Raw genomic sequence first — 15157 nt, 5'->3', positions numbered from 1 at the left:
ATTTTAATCTCACTTAGCTTTATTTGCGTACTCAGAGGCTAACACATGGCTGCTGCTGCTGCTGCTAAGTCACTTCAGTCGTGTCTGACTCTGTGTGACGCCAGAGACGGCAACCTACCAGGCTTCCTGTCCAGGCAAGAACACTGGAGTGGGTTGCCATTTCCTTCTCCAATGCTTGAAAGTGAAAAGTGAAAGTGAAGTCACTCAGTCGTGTCTGACTTCAGGAGCCCATGGACTGCAGCCCACCAGGCTCCTCTGTCCATGGGATTTTCCAGGCAAGATTACTGGAGTGGGGTGCCATCGCCTTCTCTGAACACATGGCTAGTGGCCACCATATTGCATAACATAGATCTAGAATTTGGGGTTCATTCTTAGTCCTCAGGTTGCAGTTCAAATGTTGTCTCTTCAGGGAAGGCTTCCTTTACCACCTTACCTGAAATGACCTTCCCCAGTTACTTTTCATCTCATGTTCTTTATATTTCCTTCATGGTAAATCACAACCTGGAATTTTCTTCTTTGTTTATTTACTTATTGATAGTCTGTGGCTCCTAACAAGAATGAAAGAAACGTGAGAGCAGGGAACTTGTTGTAGTCAGTATTTTATTCCCAGCCCCTGGCATGGTGACCAGTCCATAGCAGAGTTTAATCAACATTGTCTAATAAATGAATAAATAAAATATAGAACCTGTACTAAGAGTTGGCAAATAATAGAATATTAACAAATGTGTTTTAAGACTAGGTACCTATCATATCATTGATACAATCTATTATTATCACTGAATATTTAGCAAACACATTCAGTAATACTTTCCTGAACCAAAAAACAAGCTCTCTTTCATAGTGTTAATGATTCTTAATCTATAATGTGTTCTCTTTTCACACACAATATTAAATATAAATAATAGACTTCTTTCATTACTCTAGCAAAGATTTGAAATGATACTTATAAGAATCCTTTGGTCCTTATGACATAAATCTGGATACCATTAGTAAGTCTATCTTCTACTCACAAAAACACAAAACACTATCTATGAGACATTTGTAGTGACAATTATATATTTGCCTGAGCAGCACACATACCTCCTCCTTCTAGTATCATAATCCTGATTTTTATCTAGCAAACCACCCATTCCGCCCTCTCTCTCAATCCCTGTGGTTTATACTATGCTGACCCAGCCCCACAAGTGGGCATGTGACCCAGGCTTGACTGATTGGTATAAATTATCCACAGAACTACAGTGACAGGGTCAAGAATGGACACAGGACCCAAGCTGGTGAAGCAAGAGCCAACCCCTGCACTTCTGCTGATATTGACAGAGAGGCTGTAAAGTCAATAGAATGTAAGTGTGGAACTGCTGGTTGACATATTGGCTACCACACAAAGTAAGGTTTTCTGAAAATGAGGCCACCCAAGAAAAATAACAAAGATGAGAAGAGAAAATTCTGGACAATGTTACTGTAGTTCCTAGATCTTGCCATTCATTAAATCACATTTGCCCTTTATGGTAATATGGATGTACTAGAATATTCACTGCAGAATTTTTTGTAGTAGTAAAACACCAGAAACTTTGCAATAGGCCATGAAGAGTTGAAGTGTTAAATAATGAGTTAACTATACTAAGGAACACTATATAGCTAATTTTTTTAAAATGCTATCTAGATTCACTGACATGCTAAGCTCCCTAAAATACATTCAATGGAAATAACATGTTTCAGAAAAATACATTATCCCAGTTATGGGTACATAAATTTTTATATACAAAGTCATCGAAAAGGACCAGGATGACTGCACACCAACTGTGGACAAATGGTTATGTCTAGGAAAAGAGATTTGAAATAAGAGAGTGACTGGGGGAGGAAAGGAGAAAGCCAGTCATTTCACTTAGTTTATTACCTATTGCATGAATCTCATGAAATGAAAGTGAATTTGTATACCCCTTAGGCAAACTGAAAAGAATATGCTACTCTTTAAAGTGAAATAAGTTTGATATCTTATATTTCTCTACTGTACTACATTATTCTCACTCTAAATGGGCTACTCTTACTTTTTTTTTTTTAAAGCAAAGTAACAGAAATGAGAGTGCTTTTCTCTACCACTCTCTCCATTCTCCGTCAGTCCAAACTTATGCATTATCTAATTTTTCAGTGTGGCTAGAAGATATGTCAAGAGAGAGACAATGAGAGGGCAGAGAGAGACAGGAACCCACAGCAAGCTACAGGAGGCCCTCCAGTGTACCTTCTAAGATCGGCTAAGGTCTTTGATTTTTTTTTTTTTCCTCTTGGCCTCTTGAAATTTCTTTCATTGACTTCATAAAAATATAGCTTCAATTTATTTAACTGTCAACATATTGACAGCCAAATATTCATAATAATATGCCTTACATTAATTTAGTTAGTCTTGGATCACTGTAAATAAACTGGCCTATTATTTGCTCAGTGAAAGGCTTCTGGTCTCTGAATTGGGCAGAATTGCTTTCCTAACTGGGGCTTCTCTGGTGGCTGAGATGGTAAAGAATCTGGCTGCAATGTGGAAGACCCAGGTTTGATCCCTGGGTTGGGAAGATCCCTTGAGAAGGGAAATGGCTACCTACTCCAGTATAAAATCTAAACTTTGGTTTGTTTTTTTCTGGCTCGATCAAGTCCTCAAAAATCTTCACATTATCTTAGGTACCACCCATGCTTTTGTATTCCTCTGGGTTTCCACAGTATTCCTTCCTTAAAAATCACACAGCTAATGGTACTCAGTCTGAGACAGGAGTCAGGCCCTTTTCAAGTTTAGTAAAGCTAACCAGGATTGGAATTTACATAGTGCTGACACACTGATGTGTTTGCCAGGCAGTGAGTATACTGCTCTATTTTATTCTCAAAGCCTACTTATCCTGATAACTTAAACCTCCTACAGAGTCTGTTGACTCTCTTGAAAACCTTAACATAATGCAAAATTTGCTTCAGATTTCCTGGAAGAAATAAAACATTTCAGATACAATTAAAGCCACCATATGCTCCTGCCTACCCCATTTCCTCCTTAGGTAAATACTCTATAGGATTATCTTTTATCATACCCATGCATCTTTTTATATTTCCATTAAACATGTGTTTATCCATAAATAAGATACTTGTTTGTATATTTTAAGCTTCATAAAATTGTAGCATGACATGTAGATGCTTTAATTTTTAGTTTTATTTTTTTGCTTAGCATTATCTTGAAGTTATATGTATTAATAGTTCTACACAGTGTAATCTTTTTAATTGCTCTATAGCATTCCAATTCATACAACCATTCCCCTATTGGTAGACTTAGGTTATCTCTAATTTATTGCTACTATTTTTCTTAATTTTTAAAATGATTTCATGTGGGATCTTAGTTCCTCAACCAGAGGTCATTACTTGCACCCCCTGCATTGGAGGCACAGAGTCCCAACCACTGGTCCCAACTATAGGGACCAAGGAAGTCCCTATTGCTACTATTAAGCTACTCTAATTCTTGAACATGTGCAAGAGGTGGACAGGATTGTAATAAGAGGGGACAGAACTGTAGAGTCATTGGATATGGACACCTGCACCTTTACTGGAAACTGTCAAACTGCATCCCAACATAATTAGACAATTTACAATTCAGCCAGCAATGCACAAGAGTCTTTCTTACTCTAGATTCCTACCATCTCCACAGTACTGATATTCCAGACTCTGACATTTTTGTCATTTGTTTGTGACGGGTATAGAATCTCAGCATTTTAATTTTGGTTTCTCTAATTACTGCTGAAGTTGAGTATCTGATCTAATTATTATTGGCCTCTTCCCTAACGGGTTGTTTTTCTTTTACTTACTTTTGGGCGGTCTTCATATACTACAGTTCAACTTCTTTGTCAATTATATGAACTACAGAAATCACTTTTCAGGGTGTAGCTTGTTTTATCATTGTTTATAATACTTTTCGTGGTTTATTATTTTTAATTTTTATGTTTAATTTAAAACTTTATTTTTTTTAGTTACTTATCTAAATTTCTTGAGTCAAAAGAATGGTGAAAATTTAGCCATTCTTCCTGAAGCTTTCCCAACAATAATGTCAGAATGCACATCTAAAAGGGATCTGAGAAGAACTATTTCCAATGAGTTCAGTTCATCAATTACTGAGTATCTGCTATGTGCTCCACACTGGTTAGAGAGAACATACTTGAAGCAATCTTTAAGAGAGAACACACTCGAAGTAATCCTTATAATCAAGAAATAGGAAGTCTAATTGAGGAAAAAACTTTTTAAGTAAATGATGATGATGAAATGGAGAAATAACCATGTGCTAGAGATTGTGGTAATTCATTATTTAATTTAGGAGCAGTTTAATTAAGATGGAGTAAATGTTATTATAAGAGATCTATACAAGATGCTATGAAGCAGAGAGAAAAGAATAAGTTAATACCTTGTACCCTAAGGATTATTCAAAATACCAAGTAGTTAAATTTATAGTATATAGACCTGTGAGATATAGGAAGATCTACAACAGACATTTCTCTTTTCTCAAGCAAATCTATTTTCCCAAATAGATCACTCATAAATTAATTCTATTTAGAAGATTAACAGGAATTAAGGGGCAGGTTATTCATTGGGAAAAGAAATATGCTTCCTTGGGAAAGCTAATTTCTTTTCACAATCAATAATCCAATTATATAATGACATTTTCCTGAATTCATCAGAGACAGCAAAAACCCTGCAGTTCTTAAGAATCATAACAAAGGGCAAAGCTTCCTATATTTGATTATTAATAATTTGTAATATTGAAGCTAAAAATAATCTCTTATTTCTTAAAGAAATTCCATCGTAAATACATCTGTAAACCAAGCATCCATATTTATCACTTTTGTAAATACAATGTTCCTATTATTTTTCTTTCAATGCACATAATATCTAGAGCATTTTAAAAAGTATAGAATATGAGAGTAGTTAATTTCTTCACCTAGGAGTAAGAAAGGACTCTTGATCTAGAAACAGAGAAGGGGGGCAGGCAGCGTCATCTATTTCCTGTGGAAAGATTAAGGGTATCCACTTTCCTGAAGCTACGAGCTTTACACTTGAGTCTTCTATCACTGTAACCTCTAGGACTTACAAACTCAAACGTGTTTGCAATTAGTTATTTGGGGGGCCGACATTAAAATGAATCTGGAAATGAGAAAATAAGACTACCATTTGAGAATAAATCTTTGAAATAAAAATACAGAATGTCAGAGCACATAAGTAAGACAGGCAAGTTTAACTGTCAGAACGATACAAATTCAAGCGCTTCGAGGCATGCACATTTCCAGCAGGAAATGCGAGTGAATGTCATGGACCTGGCAGGGGCCTGGCAGAAGGGGCTGAGAGGCAGCAGCAAAGCCTCACCCACAGGGGACAGTCTCTACTGGGCTCCAGAGAATTGACCTCACGTGGGAAGGACCCAGGAAGGATAGATCTCTGGGTTTTTCAAATATTTTTTCCAATTTTTTAAGTCACGTGAATACTCCTGAATTTTAAATCTTCACCTTTATGTAGTATGAGACAAACTAAAGCTTTTGAAGGCCAGATGTGCCAGTCTCGGATTCTCAGATATGACCATGCTCTGAACTGATTCTGCCAATAGGAAGACAGTCCAGACCAAGAAACAGGTACGAAGCCACCTCAGAAGCAAGCATAGTCCATGACCACTCAAATGCTCAGGGAAAACCCTCAGGGAAAGGGTGCTCTGGGCTAGTGGCATGCCCCTTTTTATTATAAATCTGCCTTTAATTCCATTAAACCTATGAGTCTGAGAACCAACTGTCTTTTGACTCCATGTGCTACCTTCCATCACGTTACTTTCTGATTAGAATTTGGTATCCTGTTTACATGACTTCAGGGAGAACATGCTGGGAAGCTGAGGGACCTGAGGATCTACGCAGCAGCTATGTCTCCCAATATAAAAGTTAGTAAGTTGGCAGCCTGGTTAGAGAGGTGGCCTGTCTCCAGGCACAAAAAGCACTTGGGTTGGGAACACGAGCCACCACACCCCAGCGGTTTCACTTCTCGTTGTAAAGGGAAGCATTGTCATTCTGGTTCTGTACATCAATCGTATGAGCTTTGTTAATAGAAGCCCAGCTCTAGAGGACAGATGGGCTCCGGAACTGCTGACAGCTCTGGTTTCTGGGCCCATAAGGTCTTGGGCCAGACGACGGAGAGTGACAAATGCCCTTAAGACAAGTCTGCCCTGCAAGGCCTCATGGGAGCTTAAGTATTTATCTTACAACCACCTTTACCCTTACTCTGCCCCCATCGCCACACCTTTCAGAGAATCCCTATCTGGTCCTATGAAGGTCCAGAAATGACCTAGGAGTGTGAAGCGGAGAATCAAAGAGAAAAAACCCAAGAACACAGACAGAATATGCACAGAAATGATAACACTTATTTGTAATCATCGGTGCTAGGAAACAGATATTGCGCTATGTGCTTGCTAAAGACCATCCCGTTTAATCCTCAGAAACTCTGAGAAGCTAATACTATCTTCAGCAATTATTTTACAAGGAAGGAAACAGAGGCTTAAGGAAGTTAAGCAACCTGACCACATTTACACAGGTAACAAGTAGTGGAGTTGGGATTAGAATCCACACCCTTAAACACTGCACTCTGTGGCCTGTATACTTTATTTCACTTCATTGTTTTTCACACCAAACATGTACTATGTACATATATGCTGGGTACCATTCTAAGTACTTTACCAATACTAACTAATTTCTTTCTGAAAATAACAGTGTGAAGTGGGCACGAAAATACTCCTGTTCTGATATGGACACTGAGGCAAAGAGAAGTTAAGTAACCTGCCCAAGATTATACAGCTAGTAGGTGGCTGTATAACCAGGATTCAAACACAGGCAGTCTTGCTCCAGAGTCCATGCTTTCAGTCTTGTCGTACTTTTACAATGTTCCCTTGGAAGAAATGATGAAGATTTCAATTTCAAATGTTAATTTCTATACTCCTGTAAGTGCAAGTTTTCAGAAGGATAGGTATAAAAACAAGGTAAAAAAATTTATGCCATATCATTTCTCTTTATTATATACCATATAGAAAAACTGTAATTCTTCTATATCTGAGAATTATGAAGCAAGTAACCACCATAAAATACTACAGGCCTAGATACAATTATTCTTAGGAGACATATCCAAGGAGGGTGACAAATTTAATTCTACACTTTTTCCCCCTCACTATGCAGAAGAAATTAAAGGAATACTTTTTATTTCTGCATTTATAAATCCTGGGAAGTAAAGATAGGAATACCTTTGAGAAATCTTAGATGAGCAAATATTCCAGAGTTTAATTTAAAGGTCATTTTTTTCTTAGATATTGAACAAGCTTAATTTCAGAATAAAAGTGCATTGAATATAATGAAATTGATGTGGATACATCCTACTTGAAACCAAACTTTCTGTTAAACTTAAAATGGAAGTTTCAAATTCATAAATTGCTTTTATTAAAAAGAATACTTCAGAATTGATTTGATAAAAATAACACCTTCTGACTCATGCAGGAAATGTGAAGGAAACTCTTTTATTTAAGTGGTGAGAAAAGGCCTTCATTGGTTCCTATACCACTAAAACAATCCAATTTAGACCCTCTTAGACAGAGTCTAAAATGTTAATTCAATCCTGAATTCAGAAGATCTGCTTAAGTGTGAGATCTGTTTCATTCCCCTATGGTCTTTACTGTTTGATTAAGTTAATAAACTCGTTGCAGAACCTGTCATCTTGAGAGACACAGCATTCTTCTGAACCAGCTGATAAAACTGGCACTCAACAAAAAGAAACAGTGCCTACAAAGCTTTCTTTATTTCAGTTCTCTACTCTCTGCAGCACTCCATCTTAACTTACACAATTCACGCAGTCTGGTCATCAAAGCATAGCTTACTCCCCTAACATTACTGCTTGTCTAGGTTTATGCCTCAGAATTCTTAACACACCCCACACTCAGGCCCCTCCCCTGGGGCCCCTTCATATTTCTCTTTCATTCTGTTTCTACTGCCTTTCTTCCTTGCACTGTCTCCATTTGATAAAACAATTTTAGGAATTTCAAGGTGATTTCTGAGGCAAGATTCCATGGTTGTTCAAAGAGCAGGTTTTAAAAATCTGAGTCCTCTATCAGGGCAGCACCAGGGAATTCCCCAGCCTCCACAGCTAGCCAGCCAAGGACCCAGCCCTTCCCACCAGCAAGTCAGAACCAGCCCAGGACTATGCACTCCAGGGCTGCAGAGCGGGATGCACTGGGATCTGGCCCTGTTTACCAGCAGGTAAGCAGCCACTGCATGCAGCAGCTTTCACAGCCAACCAGGCTGAGGGCCAGCCCTGCCTGCCTGCACATCAACAGCAGTCATCCCTGACACAACAGAAGGGCCCACGCAGCCCATATAGGCAGCACCCCTAACACATGCAGATCTGGTGAGAGAGGGGAATGCACAACCAGACTACATCTCCTACATAAGGCCACTTCTCCAGGATCAAGAAATAGAAATGACCTATTTAATGCATAGAGACAAGTCAGAGGATAAACCAGAGGATCAATCAAGATGATGACAGAGGAATATGTTCCAAAGGAAGTACCAAGACAAAACCTCAGGGGAAAAAAAAAAAACCAAGGTGGAGATAAGCCACTTATTTCATGAAGAGTTCCAGGGAATAATAATAGAGGTTCTCAATAAACTGGAAGATATGAGAAGTTTAACATAAAGTTAAAAAGTATAAAGAAGGTCTGAACAGATGAGGAATACAATAACAAATGAAAAATACACTACAAGGAATCAACAGTAGGTTAGATGATAGAAAGCAATGGATCAGTGAACTGGAAGAGCAGGTAGAGAAAATCACCCAAGTTAAACACAAGCAAAAGGCAAAGGAGAAAAGGAAAGATATAGCCATCTGAATGAAGAGTTCCAAAGAATAGTAAGGAGAGATAAGAAAGCCTTCCTCAGTGATCAATGCAAAGAAATAGAGGAAAACAAGAGAATGGAAAAGACTAGAGATCTCTTCAAGAAAATTAGAGATACCAAAGGAATATTTCATGCAAAGATGGGCACAATTAAGGACAGAAATGGTATGGACCGAACAGAAGCAGAAGATATTAAGAAGAGGTGGCAAGAATACACAGAAGAACTTTACAGAAAAGATCTTCATGACCCAGATAACCATGATGGTGTGATCACTCACCTAGAGCCAGACATCCTGGAGTGTGAAGTTAAGTTAGCCTTAGGAAGCATCACTATGAACAAAGCTAGTGGAGGTGATGGAATTCCAGTTGAGCTATTTCAAATTCTAAAAGATGATGCTGTGAAAGTGCTGCACTCAATATGCCAACAAATTTGGGAAACTCAACAGTGGCCACAGGACTGGGAAAGGTCGGTTTTCATTCCAATCCCAAAGAAAGACAATGGCAAAGAATGTTCAAACTATCATACAATTGCACTTGTTTCACACGCTAGCAAAGTAATACTCAAAATTCTCCAAGCTAGGCTTCAACAGTACATGAACTAAGAACTTTCAGATGTTCAATATGGATTTAGAAGAGGCAGAGGAACCAGAGATCATAGAAAAAGCAAGAGAGTGCCAGAGAAATATCTATTTCTGCTTTATTGATTGTGGCAAAGCCTTTGACTGTGTGGATTTCAGCAAACTGTGCAAAATTCTTCAAGAGATGGGAATACCAGACCACCTTACCTGCCTCCTGAGAAACCTGTATGCAGGTCAGGAAGCAACAGTTAGAACCAGACATGGAGCAACAGATTGGTTCCAAATTGGGAAAGGAATATGTCAAGGCTGTATATTGTTACCCTGCTTTTTTTTTTTTTTAACTTAGATCCAGAGTACATCATGTGAAAAGCCTAGCTGGATGAAGCAAAAGCCAGAATCAAGACTGCTGGGAGAAATATCAATAACCTCAGATATGCAGATGATACTACCCTTATAGCAGAAAGTGAAGAGGAGCTAAAGAACTTCTTGATGAAAGTGAAAGAGTAGAGTGAAAAAGCTGGCTTAAAACTCAACATTCAAAAAACAAAGATCATGGCATCTGGTCCCATCACTTCATGGCAAATAGATGGAGAAACAATGAAAACAGTGAGAGACTTTATTTTGGGGGGGCTCCAAAATCACTGCAGATGGTGACAATCACTGCATGGGGTCCCAAATAAGATGAAGCCAAGGAAGTTCACACCAAGAAAACTTACAGTATTAATGGCAAAAATTAAAGACAAGGAGAGAAACTTAAAAACTGGAAAAGGAAAGCAACTAGTTACATGCAAGAGAATTTCCATAAGACATTCAACTGACTTTTTAGCAGGAACTTTCCAGGCCAGAGGAAGTGAGTGTATCAAAGTGATGAAAGGGAAAAAATCTACAACAAAGGATACTCTACCTGGCAAGGTTACCATTCAGACCTGGAGGAGATATAAAGAGTTTCATAGACAAGCAAAAGCTAAAAGAGTTCAGCACCAGTAAATCAGATATGCAAGAAATGTTAAGGGGACTTCTCTAAGCAGAAAAGATCACAACTAGAAATATAAAAATCACAAAAGGTAAAATATCATTGGTAAAAGCAAATATGCAGTACAGGTAGTTGATTAACTGGTTAAAAAACAAAACTAAAATCATTTATATCCACAATTAGTAATTAAAGAATACACACAAAACAAAAAGATGTAAAATATGATGTCAAAAACATTAAATATGGGGGTGATGAGTAAAAATGCAGGTTGTTCGAATGAGTTTGAAGTTAAGAGATCATCAACTTAAAGTAATCATTTATATATAGAGACTGCTATATATGAACTTAATGGTAACCACAGTCTAAAAATCTAGAATAGACACACACATACAAAAAGAAAGGAATCCAAATATAACACTGAAGGTAGTTATTAAATTATAAGTGAAGAAAGCAAAAGAAAAACAAAAGAATAAAAACAGAACTACAAAACACCCAGAAAATAATTAATAAATGGCAATAAGTATACCCATCAATAAATACTTTAAATGTAAATAGACTAAATGCTCCATTCAAAAGACATAAAGTGGCTGAATGGGTAAAAATCCAAAACCCAAGTACATGCTGCTATACGAGACTCACTTCCAATCTAAAGACACACAGACTGAAAGTGAGGGAATGAAAAAGTGTCTCCCAAGCAAATGGGAATGAAAGGAAATCTGGGATAGTAACACCAACGTCAGACAAAACAGACTTTAAAACAAACACTGACAAAAGACAAAGGAGGACATTACATTATGATCAAGGGATCAATCCAAGAAAAAAGATGTAACAACTGTAAATGTATATGCAGCCAACAATAGGAGCACCTCAATACATAAAGCAAATATTAACAGGTATAAAGGGAGAAACTGACAGTAACACAGTATTAGGGAACTTTTTTGGAGGCTCCAAAATCACTGCAGATGGTAACTGCAGCCATGAATTAAAAGACGCTACTCCTTGGAAGAAAAGTTATGACCAACCTAGATAGCATATTCAAAAGCAGAGACATTACTTTGCCGACTAAGGTCCGTCTAGTCAAGGCTATGGTTTTTCCTGTGGTCATGTATGGATGTGAGAGTTGGACTGTGAAGAAGGCTAAGTGCTGAAGAATTGATGCTTTTGAACTATGGTGTTGGAGAAGACTCCTGAGAGTCCCTTGGACTGCAAGGAGATCCAACCAGCCCATTCTGAAGGAGATCAGCCCTGAGATTTCTTTGGAAGGAATGATACTAAAGCTGAAACTCCAGTAGTTTGGCCACCTCATGCGAAGAGCTGACTCATTGGAAAAGACTCTGATGCTGGGAGGGATTGGGGGCAGGAGGAGAAGGGGACGACAGATGATGAGATGGCTGGATGGCATCACGGACTCAATGGACATGAGTCTGAGTGAACTCCGGGAGTTGGTGATGGACATGGAGGCCTGGCGTGCTGTGATTCATGGGGTCACAAAGAGTCAGACACAACTGAGCGATTGAACTAAACTGAACTGAATATCTCATATCAATGGACAGGAAGTCATACATCATCCAGACAGAAAGTCAACAAGGAAACACTGACTTTAAATAACACATCAAATCATATGGACTTAATAGAAATATATTTACATTTCTTGCAAAGGCAGCAGAATATGCACTCTTTTCAAATGCACATGGAAAATTCTCTAGGATAGGTCACATGCTAGGACATGAAACAAGTCTCAATAAATTTAAGACTGAAATTATATCAAGCATCTTTTACAATCACAAAATATGAGACTAGAACAAGAAAAAAAAACTGCAAATAACACAAACAATTGAAGGCTAAACAATATGCTGCTGAACAACAAAAGGGTCACTGAATAAATCAAAGAGAAAATAAAAAAATATCTAAAGACAAATGAAAATGAAAACACAATGGTCCAAAATCTATGGAATTTTGGAAATTCCAAATGGAATGCAGCAAAAGCAGTTCTAACAGGGAAGTTTACAGTGATATAAACTTACCTCAGGAAAAAGGAAAAAATATTAAATAAACAATCTAAACTTACACTTAAATAAACTAGAAAAGGAAGAACAAAAGCCAAAGTTAGTAGAAGAAAAGAAATCATAAAGATAAGAGCAGAAATAGAGTAAAAAAATAGAAAAGATAAATGAATCTAAGAACTGGTTCTTTGAAAAGATAAGCAAAATTGGTAAATCTTAGGCCAAATTCATCCAGAAAAAGAGAAATAAAATCAGAAATGAAAGAAGAAAAGTTACAACTAACACCACAGAAACAGAGGAATCATAAGAGATTGCTATGAATGATTGCTGCTGCTGCTGCTAAGTCACTTCAGTCGTGTCCAACTCTGTGCGACCCGATAGACAGCAGCCCACCAGGCTCCCCCGTCCCTGGGATTCTCCAGGCAAGAACACTGGAGTGGGCTGCCATTTCCTTCTCCAATGCATGAAAGTGAAAAGTGAAAGTGAAGTTACTCAGTCGTGTCCGACCCTCAACGACCCCATGGACTGCAGCCTACCAGGCTCCTCCGTCCATGGGATTTTCCAGGCAAGAGTACTGGAGTGGGGTGCCATTGCCTTCTCCTATGAATGATTACACACCAACAAAATGGAAACCTAGAAGAAATGGATAAATTCCTAGAAATGTACAGTCTCCCAAGACTGAAACAAAAAGAGGAAATATGAAGAGATCAATTGTCAGTAATAAAATTGAATCAATTGAATCAGCATAAAAAGAACTCCCAACAAAAAGAATCCAGGACAGATGGCTTCACAGGTGAGTTCTACCAAACATTTTTTCGTGTGTGGGTGTGTATGTTAACACCTAGCCTTCTCAAACTATTGCAAAAATTGAAGAAGAAAGAGTACTTCTACAAAGCTGTTATTACTCTGATTCCAAATGCAGACAAACACACACACACACACACAAAGAGCTGGACAAGACAGCTGCCAGCAGTAGGAATATACTTTAATGAAGAAAATTTAATGAAGAACCTGGCAGCATAAACCTAGCTAAGTTTCTTAATTGCTATGGGGTGCTTAATACTACATGCTTCTTGCTTTCTCCTCTTTAGGTGTGTCTTCAGCAGTTTATCTATGTCTGTCTTGCTATTGAAAATTGGCCATAGTGGGGAGTAGGGGTAATGGGGAAATGTTGGTCAAAGCACACAAAGTTTCACTTGTATGAGATAAATAAGTTCTGGGAATCTAGTGTACAGCATAGTAGCTATAGTTTCTAATACTATACTGTATATTTGAAATTTGCTTAAAAAGTAAATCTTAAATGTTCTCACCACATGCAAGACAAGTAACTATATGAAGTGACTGATGCATTAATTAGTTTGATTGTGATATCATTTTAAATGTATACATGCATCAAAATATCATATTGTACACCATTAAATACATATAATTTCTATTTGTCAATCACACATCGATAAAGCTTAAAAAAAGAGAAGAGAGTAGAAAACAGTGGAGCAGACAGCTTGTCTTTTATGTTCACAGTTCATTAGATTTAAGAGCTGTGCTAAAAGAATGACACTGAAGCAGTCTAACCTTCACCAGGACCTTAAATGACGAATGACTAGCGGGTGTTTAGATTTGAGGGTCTTGGGGAAGAAGAGTATATTTGGCATGTGAAGACGATGTGCGTTGTAGGTGCATGGATTCCAAAGAGGCACACACAAAAATCTCCCTTGACACATGTTTTTCTCACGATGTCACTGACACGCCTCCCATCAGCAGGTGATGAGAGATTCCTTGACCTTGAGCAAGACTGTGCTACAGCAGATGTGATGCTGTGTGACTTCTGAGAGCAGGTCATGAAAGCTGGTAAGGGACCATCTGGTTCCCTCCTGGGCTTGCTCTTAGAATCCAGTCATCATATCACAAGAAGGGCAAGTACCCCATACAGACGCCCATATGGAGAAAAACCAGGGCTACAGCTGCAGCTGAGCTTCCTGGCAATGGCCAGCACCAACTTTCCAGATATTTGAATAAACCATCCTGAAAGAAGGCTCTCTAGTCCTCAGTTAAGTGATATGCATGGCAGAGACAATCTGATCTTACCAAGCCCTGCCCAACGTATGCACTGGTGAACAAAATACATGGCTGATGCTGTCTTCAGTCTTTAAGCTTTGGGGTAGTGGGATACATAAAACTCCAACTGGGGTAGCCTCTTACTGTTTTCCTTGCCTGCTGTCTTCTGTTTCTGCTCATCCCACATGAATTTTCTACAAGATAAAGCTGATCAAGTTATACCCCAGAACTTTTACCTTTTTTTCCAATTTGATGTCTATGCCACTAAACTGTAATCCCCTCAAGATCATGAATAGTTTAACTTTATAAAAACATTAAATAATTACCAAGTAAATCAATAAATGAAATGTTCTATTCCTGGAACTTTAATAGACTCTATAAAGGAGTCTTGACTCATAAGGTAAATTATGCAACACTGAATTACCAAATTAAAAATACCAATATCCCTTTAAGAAACTGAAGGAAAAAATTTAAAGAATTCACTTTTGAATGTTAAAATAGTTTGTACATATAAACTGAGAAACATCCCTGATACAAATAAATTGAGACTGAGAAGATATAGTGTGAAAAATCACTACACATTTCTTCATAAGCAGATGATACATTATTTTGCCTAAACCTTAATAAT

The 15157-nt window shown here is 37.9% G+C and overlaps 1 protein-coding gene across 3 annotated transcripts in view; it reads right to left on the bottom strand.

The window, feature by feature from the left end:
- The window catches only part of MCTP1 (multiple C2 and transmembrane domain containing 1), a 565543-nt gene that overhangs the window by 373102 nt on the left and 177284 nt on the right, over positions 1-15157 (bottom strand). The window lies entirely within an intron of this gene.

This window comes from Oryx dammah, unplaced genomic scaffold (assembly GCF_014754425.2).
Source record: "Oryx dammah isolate SB20612 unplaced genomic scaffold, SCBI_Odam_1.1 HiC_scaffold_5, whole genome shotgun sequence".
Taxonomy (NCBI): Eukaryota; Metazoa; Chordata; class Mammalia; order Artiodactyla; family Bovidae; genus Oryx; species Oryx dammah.
The sequence above is the reverse complement of the archived record's forward strand: the minus strand, read 5'-3'. Positions and strand labels throughout refer to the sequence as shown.